At 47.9% G+C, this 19942-nt stretch overlaps 1 protein-coding gene across 1 annotated transcript in view; it reads right to left on the bottom strand.

Moving 5' to 3' along the window:
• LOC135894126 (tyrosine-protein kinase ZAP-70) overlaps positions 1–11045 on the bottom strand; it is a 45965-nt gene extending 34920 nt beyond the window's left edge. The window contains exon 1 of the mRNA XM_065422174.1: positions 11012–11045. The gene's annotated coding sequence lies outside the window, so the exon portion shown is untranslated. The remainder of the gene's footprint in view (positions 1–11011) is intronic.
• Between the last annotated feature and the right edge of the window lie 8897 nt (positions 11046–19942).

Here is a 19942-nt window from a genome sequence, read left to right on the forward strand (position 1 = left end):
TCCCCAGCCGTCTCTGGCACCCCTCAGTCCAGAAGGAGGAAGCCGGATTGGGGGAGGGGGATGATGCGGTTCTCTATGACCATGGGGCCTTTAGCCAGTCTCTTGTCCATTCATGTGCCCGGGCAGAGTTCCTCTGGGCCGTGTCCATTGGACCTGTTCTCTGCCCCGTGTCCCCCCTCTGCATTGCTTGTTTTGATCCCGTGACCTGCACCCCCATGCCTATTTTGACGTTCTTTGTCCTCCATAATCTGTTGCTTTTTGGACTCTGTGGCCCCTCCCTGATTTGAGGGGGGGGTGGGCCAGTTGTCATTTTGGTAGGCTCCACCCACCAACTCAGGGTTGAAGTAGGCTGGCACCTTTGTCCAATGCCAAAGCTTGCTTTAAATAATTAATAATGATCATATGGCCATGCTGGCATCTCACCTAGGGTGACCAGATGTCCTGATTTTGGGGGGCTTTTTTTTATATTGGCACCTATTACCCCTCCACCCCCTGTCCTGATTTTTTACACTTGCTATCTGGTCACCCTCATCTCACCTCTGCTTTCGTGCTCTCTGTGTGTGTGATCACAATCTCTCCAGATAAGGAACAGGCCATATATGTGCATTTATACACATGAAATGTTCAGCATCTCAGCTTTTTCCACACAAACATCTGGGGGGGAGGGGGGTGTAATGACTTTCACTGTGAAGTGTCACAGTGTTGAAATGAGAAATTCTTCTCGGTTTTCCATTTGCCCTAGTGACCTCTAAGAGGCTCCAGTCTGGTCTGCTGGTGAAACGTGCCGTCGGAGGCGCTTTAAGCAGAACGACGGGAGGGAGAGGAGGCGGTTGACGGAGTAACAGAAAGGCAGGGAGAATGTGATGAATCTGTCTTTGTCTTTTTAAAATTGACACAACTGGCGTCATGCGAAGCAGGGGTGGATGAACCAGTCTGGATAGTCTCTTACGAGACGTTGCCTTAATGGCCTCTTGGAGGACTTTGTCAAAAACATTTGGAAAGTCCAAATAAACTTATTCATTCATCAATTTTACGGTCTCATGGGACCCCAACGATCATCTAGTCTCACCTGCTGTCTAACAGAGGCCAAAACCTTTCAGGGAGAGTAGAATCAGATCAAGACCCACCACATTCATTTCACACATGCCACCAGACATTCATTCTGGACCAGTGCGGGATTTGAACCCATGCCCTATAGGTGATGGGCACCATCCCCGTATCCCACCTGATGAGCTGTTCATCGCCCCTCTACTGCTCTTTGTCATCTCATTCTTCCTCCACAATGATTTTGCCACACGCAAAAGATTTCTAAGCACTTTGGGATGGTACATTTTTGGCTGAATAATCCTTGGTGCTAATCCTCCTGAAAAGTCGACATTAACATTTTCACTAATGCCCAGCAACTGTCCAGATACTCGCGGCTAATGGATAATATAGCCCCAGGAATCTGCAGGCTCAGTGGTTTTACTATGCAGCCTGCGGAGGTTTGCTTACCCCAAACGCTGTCTGAATCGGGATCGTTCCAGGAGCCCCTGGAAGAATCCATCTCATCCCGTAGAATCCATCTCCCGACTGGGCCTTGTGGAATTCTGCAAGCAGCCCTGCCAAGGCTCGCTGCAGATGAAATGGAAGGTGCAATGTCCTGCTTTGGTTTTAACCCTTGCGATTTGAAGGATTTTTCAGTGTGTGTCAAGGGAAGTGTTAAAATTCCTCTCTGCCTCTTTGTGAAATCTCGCTATATTTCAGCACTCCCGGCTGGAGAGCCCTGGAAGGAGCTAGAGAAGAGGGGCCTTTGAGAGCCAGGGGTCCTTTCCCATTGACAGATTCACGGTCGATTTTACCTGATACAATGGGAAATTTGTATTTCAGAAACATTCACTCAGTATTTTTCTTTACTTGCTGCCTGACGTCTGTCATGTGGCTGTGTACTACCTTAGAGGCAGGTGAAGTGATTACTCGTTCTGCAAAGCACTTTGGGGTCCTTCAGGATAAAAGGTGCTTTTATTTATATAGCAAGAGAGAATAATAATCATAATAATTAATAATGTACTGGGATAGAAAGGACAGGCATTGCCCTAAGGTGCTGCTCCTACTTGCATCCGGCCTGGACTGTTTATACATAATTACCCCCGCTAAACTAACCCTGTAACTAATTCTACTAAGCCTGTAAACCATCCCTGCTTCCCTTTAGCTCCAGGTTAACATCGTAGCTGCAGTCCACCTGCCTCCTAGCAATTGCAGGACCAGGGGTGTAGGTCTGGTCTACGCTAAGTAGTGTTACAGTTGGCACAGCCTTGCATGCATCCGCACTTAATTCTGTGTCCTGCTCACACTATATGCCTCAAGCAACTGTCAGAAATATGTGTTTCCAACCACAAAATGACCCCACCAGAGACCTAATCCTCTGCCCATTTGGAGTATGTTTTTCTTGTTTTAATTTAGAAAGGGGAGATAAATTGATGGAGATATCCTATCTCCTAGAACTGGAAGGGGACCTTGAAAGGTCATCAAGTCCAGCCCCCTGCCTTCACTAGCAGGACCAAGTACTGATTTTGCCCTAGATCCCTAAGTGGCCCCTTCAAGGATTGAACTCACAACCCTGTATTCCCTATTCCCCTACTCACAACCCTGTATTCCCTATTCCCCTACTCCCGAGCAACGTACAACCCTCTACCAGCAGAGTGCCAATGTGGACGTAGAAGTACCAGGATAAGCAGTCCTCCAACAACAATCCCACAGTGCAACTGTCCCTTCAGCATTGCACTGCCTGGTAAAGGCTTTGAACCCTGCTGCCCACGGGTGTCAGTGCCCATGTGTAACACTGACAGACCCCAGTCATCGGCAGGTGGGCTTGAACCTGGGGCCTATGAAGCTTAGTGCATTAGTCTCTACTGCATGAGCTAAAAGCCAGGTAACTCTTAGCCAAAGTTGTAGCAGACTCATTAATCTCTAGCTCAGTGGTTCTCAGCTGAGGTATACGTACCCCTGGGGGTATGCAGAGGTCTTCCAGGCAGTACATCAACTCATCTAGATATTTGCTTAGTTTTACAACAGGCTACATAAAAAGTACTAGCAAAGTCAGTACAAACAAAAATTTCATACAGACAGTGACTTGTTTATACTGCTCTATACACCATACACTAAAATGTAAGTACAATATTTATATTCCAGCTGATTTATTTTATGATAGGGGAAATGAGAGAGTCAGCAATTTCTCAGTACTAGCGTGCTGAGACATTTGTGTATTTTTGCGTCTGATTTTGTAAGCAAGTCGTTTTTAAGTGAGGTGAGACGTGAAGGTATGCAAGACCAATCAGACTCCTGAAAGGGGTACAGGAGTCTGGAAAGGTGCAGCGCTACTGCTCTAAGTGCCACTAGAGGGGGACAAAGCATCACATCCGGCAGGCCTGGGTCACACAAGCCTCTCATTTTCAAAGCTCTGTATGTTGCTGCCAGCAACAATCTGTTACCTGCTCCATAGGTGCTGGAACTGGGGGTGCTGCCGCACCCCCTGGCTTGAAGTGGTTTCCGTCAGATACAGGGTTTACAGTTTGGTTCAATGGCTTTCAGCCCCCCCCCCCCACACTATAGAAATTGTTCCAGCGCCCCTGCTGCTATCTTTCTCATCTCTGCAAGCATGGCTCCTGCTCCGCCTCCTGCTGCTGCATGGCCCAGGAGTGAGATTCTGGATCGTCTTGGGCTGTGGGCAGAGTAGCATGAGCAGGCCCAGCTGTGGCACTCCCGCAGGATCAGGGGAAGTCGGTGGGAGCTGTGGGGGCTCAGCCCCTTGCAAGAAATGCCCAGAATCATGTAAGGCCAGGGTCAAACGTGCAAATTCTGGGTTCACAACTGCAGTGAAGTGGGCAGAGCTTGTTTGAATGTTTCTGCTCCAGAGTGCAGATGTGCCACTTCCTGCTGGCTCTTGAAAAATAAGTCGTATTGTCCTGCGACCAAAGGAAGTTTAACCAGGATCCGCTTTCCATTGACGCCACTGGGAATTTTGCCGTGCCCTTTGATGGGAGCAATATCAGACCTGAAATGAGCTACCACCGAAGTAATGTTTGACCATCAGATTCCCATGTGGAATTTGGCCTAGGAGCATTAAATGTCTTTAAAAAAAATCCAAGGGAAGATTTTTAGCCAGCGTCAGCCAACCATGCATTTTCCTGGAGGACAGTAACTGAACGTCCAAACTGATTTTGTGCCTGTTCGTTCATGTATTATTCATGCACTTGTGGAACTCGAGAAAAGTTGAATAAAGATGCAGGGCCAGATTCACCAGTGCAGTCCCGCAGAGGCGCTGGAACTGGGGATGCTGCCGTACCCCCTGGCTTGAAGTGGTTTCCATCATATGCCGGGTTTACAGTTTGGTTCGATGGCTCTCAGCACCCCCACTATACAAATTGTTCCAGCCCCCCTGCACTCCAGCTGCTTTGCAGTGCCCCGGCAGTTATAAATCCACTTTAGCTGGTCAATTCCCCGGGCTCATGGCTCCTTTGTGTCAGCAGAGCACGGTAAAGCAGCCAGCACGTACTGGTGAACGTGACCCTGATTAGTTATAAACCCAAAGAACCCTCCTGCACCTGCTCTGATGCTTGAACGATAGGCCTCCCCCCGGAGAAGTACACATTTAGGCATGTACAGGAAGATTTTCCGAGGACCTAAGGGTATGTCTATGCTACAAAGAAAACCTTGCCGCAGGGAGTCTCAGAGCCCGGGTCAACTGACTCGGGCTTGCACTCCAGGGTTAAAAATAGTGGTGTAGACATTCCCGATTTGGGCTGGAGCCTGGACTATGAAATCCAGGCTCTAAGACTCTCTGCTGTGGTGGTTTTGTTGCACTGTTGATGTACTGTAAGGAAATTAGGCACCTGAATCCCACTAAAAGTCAATGGGCCCCTAATTCCCTTCAGCTCATTTGACATCCCAGTCTATGTGGGGCTACGTCCTCACTACGGGGGGGGGGGTGTCGATTTAAGCTACGCAAATTCAGCTACGCAAATAGCGTAGCTGAATTCGACGTATCGGAGCCGACTTACCCTGCTGTGAGGACGGCGGAAAATCGACCTCCGCGGCTCCCCCGTCGACAGCGCTTACTCCTACCTCCGCTGGTGGAGTACAAGCGTCGATTCGGGGATCGATTGTCGCGTCCCGACGAGACGCGATAATTCGATCCCCGAGAGATCGATTTCTACCTGCCGATTCAGGCGGGTAGTGTAGACCTGCCCTGGGAGTTGTGAGTAGAACTGGATGAAAAATGGTTTTTCCTGTCCTGTGAAAATTTTCAATATATCAAAAAACTTTCCCAGCCTGAATTGGGACAAAAAGGCCAAATCTCAAAAATGTCAGGGGGGGACTGTTCAGGTCAATTGAAATGTTTCATTTCAGATTGAGAGACACAGGTGGGTAAGGTAATGTCTCACCAACAGAAGCTGGTCCAATAAAAGATATTGCTTCAAGCACCTTGTCTGTCTAATATCCTGGGACTGACATGGCTACAACTACCCCTAAGAACATAAGAGCGGCCAGACTGGGTCAACCAAATGTCCATCTAGCCCAGTATCCTGTCTTCCGACAGTGGCCAATGCCAGGTGCCCCAGAGGGAATGAACAAAACAGGGAATCATCAAGTGATCCATCCCCCGTCGCCCATTCCCAGCTTCTGGCAAACAGAAGTCATTTCAATTTTGACCGTTTTTATTTTTTAAATTGTTAGTCTAATTTTTAATTTTGAAAGGAAAAGTCATTTTAAACCGGAACTCTGGACATTTTTGTTTATAAATGTTGAAATGTTCTGTTTTGACCATTTGGAAAGTTTTTTCGACTTTTTTTTCTAGCTGTAAAATTAGTTGAAACTGGCCCTTTTCCGCAAAAAGTTTCCAATTCAACTCATTGGCGTTTGTCGACTCCAAGCCCACTGTGTTTGAAAAAAGCCCAGCCAGGTCTATCTGGGAATGCTCAGCACCCTTGAAAATCAGGCCACGGATTTAGGTGCCGTAATGTGGAAGGACGGGATGTTCAAAAAGCCTATGGGAGTTAGGCACTTAATCCTACTGAAATTTTATGGGAGCTGGTTCCTTTGGATCCCTTGAAAAATCCTACGCTAGTTGCCTAACATTAGTGGGCTGGGTTTGCAAACAGTGATGCCAGATTAAGAACAATTCAAGGCAGCAGCGAACGTAGGGCCTGACTTTCATTTATGCCAAGGGGCCTTCATATAAATAAGAATCAAACTTCCTGTGCTTAGTCTGCTTTGAAATACTGAGGCTGGTTACAGAGCAGTGGGGGAGGGGTAGTGCACAGAGGAAAGACCTAAAAGCTTCGATTTTGGTTAAGGTTCTAATCGGGGCAAATGAAATCGCAAGCCAGCGCAGGACTAACGATCATCTGGGACAAACAGCAAAAACAGATCAGTTGAGCCAACCGGTGCTACTCCTTGAAGACCCTTAAGTCATACGCTTAATTTATAGTTGATGCACAGCTTAAGCGGCAGCCAGTACAAGCAGTGCAAGAACTGACTAATATTCACACCCGTAGCGAGTGATCTTTAAATGCAGGCTGGGACCCCGGTCAGTAGCTCCTCGGGGCTGACTCCCCACATCCAAATCATTAGCCTGGAGGAGAGCAGGCCACTAACACCGTTTTCTAAGCAGAAGATTTTTTTCCTGTCTTGTTAATCTCCAAAGATGTGGGAAAAATTCACATTAACGCACGTGCTTAAAAGACACGTTCGTGGGCTCTCCCCTTTTTTAGAGGGTGGCATTAAGACACCAGGGGAAAAGGTTCAAACTTCATCAGCTCTGCTGCACTTGCAAAACGTTATGGGCACTGAAGTGCAAGCGGATGTTTGCACGAGACCAGCATGCATTTGTGCAAAGCAGGTGACTCAGTGAAAACGGATGTCGGTGTACGCTAGTTGCTGTTTCTTGTGTGAAAGGGTCCATTCTGAGTGTGCAAATGCACTTGTAATTTTTTGCATTGTTTGTGGAAGTGGCTTGGATGCTGAATTTTGAAATATCCAGCCCTTAACATCTGCTGCATGGCAAAGGCTGAGAAACATTTTTAGCCCTGATTCAGGGAAACCATTAAGCATGTGCTTAAGTTTCATTGTGCTTACGCCCCAGGAAGCCAATCTTACTTGCTGCCTTGAATTGGGATGCTTTCCTGTCCGCGTTGGCCAGTGCTAAGGCATAGACACAGCTGCTCATGGACTAAATTCCCATTGCCAGTCCGTCCTGCAGTCCTCTTGCTGCATGTTCTGCACATACCCAGGGTATGTCTACACACAGAGCTGGGGGAGTGATTCGCAGCTCGAGGAGACTTACTGGTCCTAGCTTTCATCGCACCAGCGTGTAGCCACAGCTTCGCAAGCAGCGTGAGGGGCTAACTATGGTCTGGGATGGGGTATCCCAGAGGAATCTCAGATCCCCCCATAGATCCTACCTCCTGTGCTGCAAACCACACCCTAGCGAGGAGGATCCCTCTGTGCCCAAACAGCCGACAATGCCACAGCAGAACTGTCATCGCAGCAACCTTACCTAGTTGATCTCGGGGCTACTTTGAATAGTAAAATGCTTTGTGATAGTTGATGGTCTGACAGACAAATAACCAGCCTGTCTGAGTTGTCGTACTGCCCAGAAATGACAGCCGATTACGACCCAGTTCCACGCCAGCAGCTAACTGGAGGCAACACATTAAAAACGGCGGGGATCTTCGAGGACCTAACATTGAGGGTGCTTCTGTTGCATCTCGTTGGCCCATGCACAGAGTGAGGGCATGGGCTGTGATGGTGGTCAGACCTCAAAGCTACGTCCCCCTGGGCTGGGTCAGTACCGGACTGGGAGATTTTTAAGGGATGTCAGGGCCCTGTTCCCTTTGGATCAGCAGCGAAGCCATGCTCCTCCAGGGCGGTAGGGATGCTAGGGGTGCGGACTTTCAGAAAAGGCGCATAGCCTGGGCCATCCTGTGTGGTCATCAAAGATCCATGATGATTCTTACATACACGGTGGTTAAACACCCCTGTTTATGTGGCAAAATATCCACTTGGATAAGAACATTTTTTCTGCCTCTCCCTGCAGTTTCATGTGGCATCATTCACTTGCCGACTTGTTCTCTGTTAAGAACGGTTGCTGTTTCACCCCAGAGCGGGCTGCTTTCATTGGTAGATGAAGCAATCCCAGTGCAGTGTGGGAGATAAAAGGCATTGAAAGATCAGTCTCACTAGACAATGCAGATTTATCTTAGGGACTTAGCTGGCCCCCATCACTGCAGTATCCAAGCCCCCCACAATCTTTAATATGTTTATTTTCACAGCACCCCTCTGAGGTAAAGCAGGGCTGTTCTCCACATTTTTCAGAGGAGAACCGAGGCACCAAGTGTCTGATATAAGGTCACACAGGAAGTTTGGAGTAGAGCAGGGAATTGGACCCTGGTCTCCCAAGACCTAGGCTGATGTTCTAACCACCGTCCCATCCTTCTTCTTTAGGACCTGTCCTTTCCAGGAGAGCATTTAGCATTCCTTCTTTTCTCCCACTGCAGTTAATGAATAAGTGACATGAACCTCGTTCTCCCCTCCCCCGCCCCCATACCGGCTGCTTGTATCTACAGTAGAATCTCAGAGTTATGAACACCAGAGTTACGAACTGACCGGTCAACCACACACCTCATTTGGAACCGGAAGTGCACAGTCAGACAGCAGCAGAGATCAAAAAAAGCAAATACAGTACAGTACTGTGTACTAACAAAATAAAGGGAAAGCGGCATTTTTCGTCCGCATAGTAATGTTTCAAAGCTGAATTAAGTCAGTGTTCAACTGTAAACTTTTTGAAGAACAACCATCCGTTTTTGTTCAGTTACGAACAATTCAGAGTTCTGAACAGCCTCCATTCCCGTTGTGCTCATAACTCTGAGGTTCAACTGTACTTGTTTCTAGTCTAATACTTAGACCGGAATCTCTTTGGGTCAGGGACCAACGTTTCCTTCCAGGGATGTAAGGTGCCTCGCAAATGGGGCCTCGATCAGGGCCTGGGAGTGGTATTGCAATAGAAATGAAATCATTGATAATAATTAGTCAGGATGAACTAAATTTAAAAATACAGATTAACCACGGGGAGGCAGAGGGAATGATCCCAGACAGACAAACGATATAGTATGCAGCAGAAGTCATAATGCTGACAGTCCGTATGTTGCAGTCTGTCTAATACTTCGTTATGGTAACTGGGATTAACAACGGTTCATAGAAAAGCAGGTGCTCTACAACATATGTAGAATTTCAAGTTATTTCATATTGATTCCCCACATTCTGTCTAGAAAACCACATCTCAGTGGCCCCGAAACCGGTGTCCTGCAACGCATATACAGGTCTCCACCTAGATGGACATCAGCAAATACAAGCTTCTCTCTCTTCCCCCCCCCCCCGTTAAAATGGTCAACTCTGACCTACAAGGCCATAATTAGGGGTGAAAAATGGTTCAGTCCCAATGGCCTGGCCAGTCCCTGACCTCTTTGCTTCCTGTGCTGCTGGCCCCATGGGGCCAAGGTTTGTGTTAGTCAAGACCCATCCTTGCTAAGATATTTATTGCCATTCTTGAGCCAAGTCAATCTTCCCAAGCCTTTGCCACTTCGGTGCTGCCTGACGTACCCGGGACCCAGTGCAAAACGTGACATGGCCCTTAACCCTTGTCCCACGCACGTCATGTTTACAGGCTGACTTCCCAGTGGGACATCTGCTCGTAACAGGTCCCAGCCCCGTTTTACTGCTTCACAGAGGCTGCAGCAGAGATAGGTAACCAAGGGTTAACGTTCTCCCCAGAAAACCCTCTGCCCGCGCTTTCATTTCCCAGGCATTGGCCAATTGAAGGACAAATGTCCCCAGGGCATTGGTTGGTTAAAAGACAGGTGCCCAAGGACAGGAGTGACCTTGTCATGTTTTGTCTCCTCATTATGGTCTTGGTGGAAAAGAACCTTTATAAAATGTCATAAAAGCCCCCATCCACGTTACAAGTTAACACTTAATGCAATTGTGGCTTCATGCCTATTTGTTTATGAAATTGTGTATTCCTCAATTGTGGTGCCAAAGCATTTTACAGGAATATCAGCATGGCATACAGGAAGCGTTGCCACTCCTCGACACCAGTGGAGAAAGGATAATGAATGGAAAAAATACAGAAATCAGACACGGTTGACAAAAATCCGCTTAGATCACCTAATCCCATCCCCCTGCCAACATAGGAGCCTTCCCTGTGATCTTTTCTCCAGCTCTTTGTCCTGATCTACTTATAACTGACCCACGTTGATGGGGTTCCCACTGCTTCCCTTGGGAGCTTATTCCACGGTCTAACAAATCTGACCGTTAAGAAAGATTTCTGGAAACTTAACCTCAAATTTCCTTTGTTCCATTTTTTCCCATAACCAAGCTCGAATTGATGGGATTTTGCAATGTTGCCTGTCTTCACTGGACAAGTGCAGAGCAAGAAGAGACGAGATGACAAAGAAATTTAGGGAAATAGATGAAAATTTGCCAACAGCCTGTCTTGTGGAGTATAGTTTATGTCGATATTTGTAGGTGGAGAGCCTACGAAGGCCCCCTCTTTATTTAAAGGTGTTTGTGAACAGGGGTCTGGGAATCTCAGCCATGCTCTCCTTCCCGTGTTGCTAACTGGGACCAGGGGTTCTGGCTAGATCCCAGTTAGATCGGAGAAAAGGCTCTGGGGGTGAGTCCTGGTATGGAAAAGTTTGAGAGCCACTGGGTAAAAGGATGTCAGGCCATTTTAATCACTACCCCAAGCTGTCTAACTCCCCTCTGTTTTAAAAGAAAACTCCAGGGGGCCTGAAACACTCTAACCTTCCTCCAGTTTTGTTCTGCTGCACCACTCCTGAAATCAACAGGGTGAAACTGGAGCCATGCAGCGGTGAATCAGGCTCAGTGCATTTGCAGTGATACTTAACAGGCCCTCAGTGCTCTGAGGACGTGTAGAAAGATATAAGAGAAGGGACCACGCACCGAAGCTTACCTGGCTTTGCAGATGGGGCGAGGGTCTCGGCTGGATTTCTTTACATCAAATACGCAGAAAGAAAGCAAACAATATTCCTGGGCGTAAAAGCAACGTGATGGCTTCAGAAGAGAGCGAGAGAGCCACGTCCCATCCCCTGTGCTGACTGACATTCACAAACCCCCGCCTCTAGGTTTCTTTGAAATGTGACCTATTTCCTTGTCGCAAAGACAGGAAAGGAAAGACGAGAAGAACTCTGCAGCTCTGAAGGGGCACAGAGTTCTGAGAACCAGCCCGACATAGTTGCATAACTGCCTGGTATGGAGGAAAACAAAATCAAATGAAGAAACTGATGTGTCCTGCCTGGAGAGCAAAGTTCATCCACGGAGGAGACACCATCCGGGAAATGAGCCCTTTGGCACAAATGCACCTCGCTAACCTGCCACAGCCCTTCACTTGGAAATCATTGGGGGCTAGAGTGCAGGGAATCTGCGCCTGGCCACTCCACTGAGACCGCCAAGCAAGGGCCATTTGTATTGCCCCGCTAATGGCTTTTTGGGATATGACACCTGTTGTAACGATGCTAGTTCTGGTGGGACCCAACTGAGGGGGCCAATTCAGGACAAATTGCTTAAAGCAGGGCAGTTACAGCCCAAGGCTGGGGTTTTTCCACCTCTAAGGCAAACCAAACCAGCCAGACGGAGAGGACTTTGGTTTTACCCCACTGGCTAACCACAAGTCACACAAGCAATTCCCTTAGGCACTCCAGTTTGCTAGCATCACCACCAGAGTCACTCATTATGGGGATGAATGGTTATGAAAACCAATGCCCCAGTAAAAGAAAAAAGGTTCTCCCGATCCCAAAGGACCAAGCCCCAGACCCAGGTCAATATACAAATCAGATCTTACCCACAAATCACGCTGTTGCCAATCCTTTAGAATCTAAAATCGAAAGGTTTATTCATAAAAGGAAAAAGATATAGGTGAGAGCTAGAATTGGTTACATGGAATCAATTACATACAGCAATGGCAAAGTTCTTGGTTCAGGCTTGTAGCAGTGATGGAATAAACTGCAGGTTCAAATCAAGTCTCTGGAACATCCCCAGCTGGGATGGCTCATCCGTCCTTTGTGTAGAGCTTCCGTTTGTAACAAAGTCACTCCAGAGGTAAGAAGCAGGATTGAAGACAAGATGGAGGAGATGCAGCAGCTTGTTATAGTCTCTTGCCATGTGGTCTCTGCTTTCTTTGTCCCAAGGACGAGCTGTCCATCACATGGCATGGAAAAACCTCAGAGTTCTGTCTTTAGGCATGTCCCTGCATGTCTTGCTGAGTCACAAGGTGTATCTGCCATCTCTCAAAGGGTCAACCGTATAGCTGATGGTCCTTAATGGGCCATCAAGCAGGCTAGGCAGAGCTGACACCAGCTTGTCTGGGGTGTAATCCAGGAGCATAGCACAAGTTTGAAATACAGACCGTATAGAACCAATACTTATAACTTTAAATACAAAAATGACACATGCATACAGACAGCATAATCGTAACCAGCAAACCATAACCTTGTCTTAGACACCTTATTTGACCCCCTTTATACAAGATTTGGTGCCACTACAGGAACTTGGTTGCCACAATGATCTATATGGTTACAGTTCATGTAAATAACATCACACCTGTCCACTAAGAGCTGATCTGAGATCCACCAAACCCATTTCACGCTGAACAGCCTCAGGTGGGAAAGACTTAGGGTTACCCCTGCGCTGGCTGTAAATCCCTGTCTGAGAGATGAAAGGATCCACGTCCCATTACCCATCCAGCCATCTCTACTCTATTTGTCAGCAGGCAGACCTCGCCTCCGTATGAGAAAAGCTCTATGTACCTTTGCAGTAATAACAGTAGCTCATTGCGAGCACCCAGAAGGCATGTCGGGAGGATCTCATTCTGCTCAGTGCCTCTTTCTCCGTGGACGCCGAACAGTGACCAAGCTTTGGTTTTGTCCATCTTCTGTGCTGCTGCATGGAAAAGACCCATGATAACGGTCCCAGTCCTTTGGCTCACAAATCACCTATCTGCCCTTTCAGTGAGCGTGCTGTAGGTATTTCACATCCTGGTTCCCCCAGAGCCTCGCAGGTGCTGAAAGAGGCAATGGCTCCTTGCCTTGGAAATCTTGGTCCTGTGGATGCATTTCGGCCTATCCTGTTCCTCCTTCAGATGGCTTTGTTGAGCCCTCTCTGAAAAGGCGTGCAGCAAAGGCCCTGTCTACACCACAGTCACGGTGTGGGGAACAGAGCTTAGCACCTTTTGCCTCCAAAATCCCAGCCTTTGAGGATGTAGGAGAAGCTGCATTGGGCTCTTAGTTGTATTTGGATTTTGGATTCGGTCCTCTTCATAGGCCTCCTCCCATAGAGGGCAGCACAAGCTTCTGAACAGATCTGATTCAATCCACTAGAGGGCAGTGGTCACATAGTCCCTTCCGCCATACGAAAACCAGCCTGGGCCTCCCAGTGACCGGTGTGGTCAAATAACTCCTGGGTTTGGTTTCTGTCTGTTTAAGGAAGGAGGCTGAGATGTTTAGTGGAGGGGTTCTGAACCTGGGAGGGTCACAACCACCCTGCCCTTCTCAGATTGGTCCGAGCTATATCCCAGCTAGATTTGGAGGGTGATTCTGGGGGGAGTCCCGGTATGGAAGAGGGGAGAGGGTGCAGGTATGGAAAATGTTGAGATGTACTGATCCAGTAGTTTGAGGTTTAATCCACTGATGTTTCTAAAGTGTTTTAAGGTCCTCGGACAAGTGCAAACAAGGTCTTAGGACAGAAAGCATATGACAGACCAGCTGCCCATGAATGTTTCTCCTCCCCCTCCCCCCCCCGCCACGGGGTTTTATTGCCAGGTTTTAATCTGGGATTTCTTTTCTTACATTTAATTCTGCAGCAGCATGAGATTGTGACCACCAGCCTATATTAAAGGTTTAACACTAAACACAGGACTGCTACGCTGCATACCATCCCCACTCAAAACTTCATAGCCTCAGTAGGGATAGGACCCAGATCTTCCTGCTTCAAGGAAGCAGTGCATTTGAGCTAAAGGGAAGCCAGGGATATCTCTCGGTAGTATAGGACAGTGGCTCTCAACCTTTCCAGACTATTGTACCCCTTTTAGGAGTCTGATTTCTCTTGCGTACCCCCCAAGTTTCACTTAACTTAAAAACTACTTGCTTACAAAATCAGATATAAAAATACAGAAGTGTCACAGCACACCACTACTGAAAAATTGCCGACTTCTTTATTTTTACCATATAATTATAAAAAAAAATCAATTGGAATATAAATATTGTACTTATGTTTCCATGTACAGTATATAGAGCAGCATCAGCAAGTCGTCTGTATGAAATTTTCATTTGTACTGACTTCGTTAGTGCTTTTTGTGTAGCCTGTTGTAAAATAGGGAAATATCTAGATGAGTTGATGTACCCCCTGGAAGACCTCTGCGTACCCTCTGGGGGTATGTGTACCTCTGACACACAGCTGGGCAATTCTGATTCCTCCAGGAGAGGGCAGTGGTGTGTATGCGCGCACACACACACACACACACACACACACACACACACACACACACACACACACACACACACACCTTATGTCTCTGCAAACACGTTCACAGCCCAGTTATTGACTAAGCCCTAATTACACAACACATCACAACCACACCAGTCAGTCCCAGAGCCCCTGCAACAAGATGACAGAAACATACATCCATAACTTGGCAGCAGAATGCATACTTTAGCAAGAAATGTTCACAGTCCTGAAAGCTTTCCAACAAAATATAGCAGGGTGACATATTTTCATACATTAATCCCAGACCCATCAATATAATCCATAAATGATTCCCATATGTTTGCACATTACCCTCTGTCCTGTGCTTTATAAATCACCGTCTCCAGCGACGCTGTGTAAGTCAGCCTCGCTACCTCTGGGGTGGCGTTCCCATTCTGTTGCCTTAAAACAGTTCTCTTTGCACCATTCAGAGCTGAGACGCCTTCCTTAATTCAGTGCGCTTCAGGCCAGAACTATGATTAAGGATGCACGCGGCTGGATTAGCTGCCGTGTCCAAGGGCCTCAGCCAGAGCCTGTCCATTGGATCTCGTGGGCTTTGGATCTGGCCTCCTGCAGAGTCTTGGATTTTTAACAACCCAGCGTCCTCTCAAGTTGCCCCAGGAGACCGTCCACATGCATCGCTATCTATGCTTCGGCCAGCTGAGGAAGACAAGATGATATCCATGAATCAGGGACTCATGGGGAAAAAGTAATGCACAAAAAACCCCAGGGGAACCAGGTCATCTGGATTCAAAATCAACAGGCTGATGAGGGGAGGAAGGAAAGCCTAGTGGTTGGGGAACTAGCCAGGGGTTTGGGAGGCCTAGGTTCAATTCCCTGCTGGACCTTGGGCAAATCACATTGTTTCTTTGGCCCTCAGTTCCCCATCTATGAAATGGGGATGTCCTACCTGCTGGGTGTTGAGGATAAATCCATTAACAATTGTGAGGTGCGCAGAAATTCTGGTAACTGAGACTGTATAAGTACCATAGCATGCCATAAGTACCAGGCCTTGGGGCCTGTCAACTCACTCTGATTGTACACACTGGTGGAAACGGAGCCGCTCCCGATATACATTGGGAGATCAGAGTCAGGCTTTGGTCTGATTATCCCAAAGGGTGCTGCGGTAAGGGGTGTTGTTAAAGGGTCGCGGTGTTGCTGAAATCCTTTCCTGGGAACTGATCAAAGGACGCAGAGGAAGGAAGCCAGCTTTGTATAACAGGAAAAATGGAGGTATTTGCAGATGAGAGGGAAGTCAACCAGCAAGCTGAATTTAAATGTGCGCAAGGCACTACAGCCATCTCTGTGTGTTGTTACATGCAGGATGCTGCACAGTACAGGGTCCGGAGTGTTATTAAACATACCAACCTTACTGTCCACCTGAGCCATTCATTGCCTGTTTAGCCTCAGCCAAGGGCCCTTTCTCTCCATTGTATTCACCTGCATGTTTGTCCTTGTTCAAAGCCCCCATTAGGCCGGGGCAATAAGCCATGTCCCCTTCCAGCCACACTGTCAAAGCCATCAGTCGTTCGATAACATCAGTCGTTCGATAACACTTCCAGACTGGGCCTTTGTTCTCCCTAGTGACACTCAATACAACTTTGGAGGTGTAGTTAGGGTGACATCAAGTTACTGCACCAAACACATTTCATCACCTCCATGACAAGGAATACCTGAGATTAATGAAACTGACCACATTTTTTTTTTTTAATGGGATCTATTTCTCCCTATTGGTGCTGTTAGCTTGCTTCCTTTTTGCATTTCTCTCAGCTCAGGCTATGAAAATCAAGGACGTCCGTTTCACTTTTTTTTGGTAGTCAGTTTCACTTGCAAGGGCTCAGCCCTGCAACTTTTGGGTGGCAAAGGGTGCAGGGAGTGCGAATTACTCGCTGCTGCTGCTGTTTATTACGATAGCACCTAAAGGTCCCAAGCAGGTCCTCATTGTGCTGGGTGCTGTACAAACATAAAAAAACCCATGACCTGAGATGCTGACAATTTAGATGGCACATGAAAGGTGGGGGGAAAGTACAATCAGGTGATCGGGATGTTGGTTGGCACATACGTTAGGTCCAAGGCTTTTTGGCTGAGGGGATAGCTGGGTAGACTTTGATAACTGAAGGTGGTAGAGACCATGATCTCAGCACAGAAAGACCTGGTTCCTGTTTTTATTTCGCTGTGGTACAAAACGATCACAACACAGCACCAGGCCTCTGCATCACACCCTTCTTTGTGTCGTCTTGTCGGGATGCCACATTCCAACAAAAGGACACAATGTCGTGACACTGCTGCAGAGCAACATCGCAAGACCTCAAATACTATCAGGGGCTCTTTAATTATCCTACGAGCCAGAGCTGTGGGGCAGCCCCCTGAAAACTCAGGAGCACCCCACAGATTTGGGGGGGAATCTGACAACAGTATCCAGTGACGATGACTGCCATGTGCATCAGTCTGTATGTGGTCATGTTTACAACCTTTCTAGAGGGACAGGATCGGACTCCGTACAGCAGCTCTGCGTTTAACTACGGATGACAACTAAGCAGTCCGGACCTTAGAGCAAAAGTTTCTGTTCAGGCCAAATGCAATGTCACGTGGGGAAAATGTGAGAAGTACTGACTGAGTGCCTTTGAAATATGATGGTAACCTGAATCCTTATGTGACTATTGCCAGTTGTGGCCACACGAGGGCGCAGTGTAAACTGCTTTTAAGGCCCTTGCTGATTCTCCGGCTCCAAACTGTGAGGGTCCAAACTAGTGAGGTTGCAGCAAAGCCAGCGGCGTGGGATTTTGAGCGTCTCCTGGAAACAGGACCAAAATTCTTCACTGCGAGAGAGAGCGGCTCCTGAAACAACGGTGTGCGTAGTTAGTCGAACGGTGGGGTTTGCATGCCAGTCCTCCCCGAAATCTTCATTTCGTCACCGCTGCCCTCTACTGGAGAGAATCTGAACTGTACAACTGTGTGTCTGCTGCCATGCACTGTTAACAGCTTGATGGACGGTCAGTGTTTGCTTTAGCGACAGAGGCCTGCGCTTTGGAAGGAGCTGGAACTGAATTCTATCCCTGCTGCTGCGGATTTTCAGGATAGTCACAACCAGGAAGCTCCCGGATGGCTCCAGCGTGAGTCGCCTTAGGCCTGGCCAGTTCTTAGGGTTGGAGGCGCTATTACCAGGGGCGAGAGGGGCTCTGGTTCACGCCAGCCAGGAAACCCTCTCCTCCCTCGGGCTGCGAGTGACAGCCGGTCCCAGCCACTTTGTTCAGGTGCCCTGCAAGGAGAGGGAGACTGCGTGGGCAGAAGATAGAGTCCCCCAGAATGGCTCTGTGCTCAGATGCAGGGCTAGGAGGCTTTGAGCATAAGGCGGTACTTTAACCCTGCCCCCTTGTATGTTACGATATGGTCTCTAGCGGTATCTCTGCAGATCAGTTGAGAAGCCACAAAATCCAACTTCCAATACAAGGAGAATCTCTTCCCCCAATGGGAAAAAACAAGTATCAAGGGGAGAGAATGCAGGGCAGCAAATTCCTGGGCAGGAAAGGTGTATGTTTGAAACCTCCTTTCCTTGTAATTATACATGAAGTGTGCTTGATGACAAGCTTTAGCAGAGAGAAGTCATTCGAAAGTCCTTTGCCTGGCTTCAGGCCAGGTTCAGTGCAATTAGTGAGTGTTCCCCTGGCCAGAAGCAGCTCCATTCAACAATTAAGCCCCCAAATACTTTGTTTAGCTGCTCTTTTATGCATGTACTTTGGGGGCTCATACAATGGCCAAAGCAGCGTGAACTGTATGAAGAGGAAGGAAGGAAGCCACTCTTCCCACCCACCAAGGGAGCTGGCCAAGACTCCAACCCAACAATCACCTCCTCTTTGAACTGCTTTTATTCAATAAATGGCCAATTCCTTTGGGTTTTTAATGTCCGTAAATGAAAAGGCGTTTTCTTGCCTGACGTTTTCTGTGCTCCAGTGTCGCCTCGTGCAGAGACACCAGCGCCTCTGACCTCTGCTGTCTATGCTTCCAACGTAGCCATGTGTGTGTTACCCACCCGCCAGAACGTCAGCCTCTTGCTGGGGCTTTCAGAGTGAAATCCTGGCTGAGTTCTATACAGACATCAGGGTCCTTGGCTGAAGGGTGGATAGGCAGAACCAGCCAAGCCACTTAGGTTAAAGGATGTCTTCCAGTCCCCAGAGTAGGGCTTTTATCTTCTATAGCAGCGGCTCTCAACCTTTCCAGACGACTGTACCCTTTTCAAGAGTGTGATTTGTCTTGCGTACCCCAAGTTTCACCTCGTTTAAAAACAACTTGCTTAGAAAATCAGACATGAAAATACAAAAGCGTCAGCGCGCACTGCTACTGAGAAATTGCTTTCGTTCTCATTTTTACCATATCATTCTAAACTAAATCAACTGGCATATAAATGTTGTACTTACATTTCAGTGTATAGCATACAGAGCAGTATAAACAAGCCATTGTCTGTATGAAAATTTTAGTTTGTACGGACTTCGCTAGTGCTTTTTATGTAGCCTGTTGTAAAACCAAGCAAATACCTAGATGAGTTGATGGACCTCCTGGAAGAGCTCTGCCTACCCCCAGGGGTATGTGTCCCTCTAGCTGAGAACCACTGTTCCATTGGCTAGTGGGGCCTGTATGCACACTAAGGGTACGTCTATACTTACCTCCGGGTCCGGCGGTAAGCAATCGAACTTCTGGGATCGATTTATCGTGTCTTGTCTAGACGCGATAAATCGATCCCGGATCGATCCCGGAAGTGCTCGCCGTCGACGCCGGTACTCCTGCTCCGCGAGAGGAGTACGCGGAGTCGACGGGGGAGCCTGCCTGCCGCGTCTGGACCCGCGGTAAGTTCGAACTAAGGTACTTCGACTTCAGCTACGTTATTAACGTAGCTGAAGTTGCATATCTTAGTTCGAAGTGGGGGGTTAGTGTGGACCAGGCCTAAGTCACTGCACCTGATGGCTCTTTTCTCCACCATGCCCCGGTTTGAGCTAGGAGTGTGGTGGGCTGCGGGATTTTGGGAGGCAGGCCCCCTTTGCTGCAGGGTAAGGGGCTGCAGTACTTCATTCCCCAGTTCACCCTCTCTGCTCCTGATGGTCCCCAGCGATCAGGAAACCCTGCAGCCCGTGTTTCCAGACTGATCGGGATAGGCTGCGTTGAAAGGGTGGCAGTCCCCCGAATGATGGACCATCAAACTCAGTGTTTTGGTATTGAACTCCAACGCCTAGTAAGTTGGAGAAAGGATGTTTTTGTTAAAGAACCAACCCCTCCCCCCAACCCTTTTCATAAAGGGGTGAGAGCTCATGATACAATTCCTCGGAATGGTCCAGGGACAACCAGATTTGATGTTTCTGATATTTCTATGGTT

Source organism: Emys orbicularis, chromosome 24 (genome assembly GCF_028017835.1).
Source record: "Emys orbicularis isolate rEmyOrb1 chromosome 24, rEmyOrb1.hap1, whole genome shotgun sequence".
Classification (NCBI taxonomy): Eukaryota; Metazoa; Chordata; order Testudines; family Emydidae; genus Emys; species Emys orbicularis.